The sequence below is a fragment of the Tamandua tetradactyla genome, chromosome 4 (assembly GCF_023851605.1).
Source record: "Tamandua tetradactyla isolate mTamTet1 chromosome 4, mTamTet1.pri, whole genome shotgun sequence".
Taxonomy (NCBI): domain Eukaryota; kingdom Metazoa; phylum Chordata; class Mammalia; order Pilosa; family Myrmecophagidae; genus Tamandua; species Tamandua tetradactyla.
In genome coordinates, this window is record NC_135330.1 from 95,670,077 (window position 1) to 95,672,052 (window position 1,976).

Consider the following 1,976-nt stretch of genomic DNA (forward strand, 5'->3'; position numbering starts at 1 on the left):
ATTTTCCTGATCTAGATGACAGCAGCCAGAGAAATAGATTTAAAAATATGTCATATTTTTGTCACCTCTTATTTTAGTTTCCTGGGCTGCTTAAAGCAAATACCATGAAATGGGTCAGCTTAAACAATGGAAAGAGTGAAAACAACACATTTATTAGTGGCTTACATACCTGCCATATCAGGAAAAGTGGTTGTAACTTGGATAAATAATACACTCATGAACATTCTGCACTCCTTAGTGGTGAGAGCAACACAATTAATAAAAAAACAAAAAAGTGACTATTGTCATTCAAGTAGGCATCAAAATGACTACTTTTGATGTTAAAGTAGATGAAAGGAGCATTCTTGGACCTGGATGACGGGAAACAGAGTTTTCCAAAATCAAAAATGAAGAAAGCCCTAATTAAGAGCTCAAGCCCCTTCCTTCAGTGGTCACATAATTGGTTCTGTTCCTTTTAATGAATTAATTTTTCATTTTTGTTATTTCCATATTTTTGTCATTATATGAAAGAGTGAAATATATATTATTATGGTTAATCATGGCACACTATTTTATGTACAAACAAGCTCATATGTGTGTATGTGTGTGTGTGCTTATTTTCTATATTATTTTCATAATTTTTAAATTGAAGCAAGGGCAGTTGGTACCCTATATACTAAGTGGAAAAAGATGCTGTGACATGGTCACCCAGGTGACTTTGACCACATCTAACATACTGGCACAACAATTGATCTACCAATTCCTAGTCACAGTAACTGCCACATCACTGAAATTGATGCGCAGCCCTGAGACTTTTTTCAAGTCTATGCAACCATGTTGACTTATATGTTAGAGTGGAAAACTTTTTATAAATTCAGAAGACCCAGGGTTCAATGCTGGATTAACTCGTATTAGGTGTGTATTGTCTAACTCTGTTTATTCATTCTTAAAAAAAATATTTTTCACCAGCAGTCAAGCCAACCTTATATAATTATTAAAAAAGTAAATAAGATAGCAGTCATGAAGCTCTCAGAAATTATAAAAAATCCAAAAATAAAATAAAATTTTCCAGATTTATGAACTGGCATTGACAATTTTGTAGAAAAAAATTGTTATTGCAGTAACAGTCATACAACTTCAGAGTTTCAGATTTTAACTGCTTTCATGTGAACAATTCAGTGGCATTTTAGTTACATTCTCAGACTCAAAAAGACAAATATTATATGAATTCACTAATATGAAAAACCTGGTACATTTATTTTAATTTTTTCATTAATGTTTCATAGTCTGATATATGCAAACATATCTTATCAGTTATGTATAATGTTTAATACAGATATTGGTAGATATATGCTGCTGTTTCATAAATTGAATGAAAATTTAGCCATATTAAACATTTAATGCTGTAATTTGAGAAAAAATATATGAACATCAGAAAAGGAAAAAAAAAAGCATCATATATTACCATTTACTTATCCTGTTCCTGTGGCAAACTTCAGAAGTTAACCATGGGCACTCTTTAAAGAGTAATGCAAGAGATGTAGAGGGAATGATAGAAATATGCTGATAGAAATAATACACCCTTTACAGCTCCTCTAATACAGCAATCAGGCAAGGATCATTGTGATCCACAAATGAAAATTGCTGGGGAAAATAATATTTGCATTTTCCCAGTGTCTCCAAGGATTCCTGAAAAAAAATTTAATGAACGATTGAGAAACATTTTTCAGTGAAAATAATATATAGTGCATGCAAATGAAGAACAGTCCAACAGTCCAATGGCAGTGGTGTGCAATGTAAGTGCTTCCTTCCTTCCATGAACAGGGTCTGTTAGAGGCCTCTAACAGAAGCTGCACTTTACTTTTGTCTAACTTTGAGCTATTGGAATACTCTAAGCCTCTATCCAAATGTGGCAGAGACAGATATGACAATCTTTTATTAGAATAAATAATTATATATATATATTTTTTGCATGGGCAAGCACTGGGTATTGAACC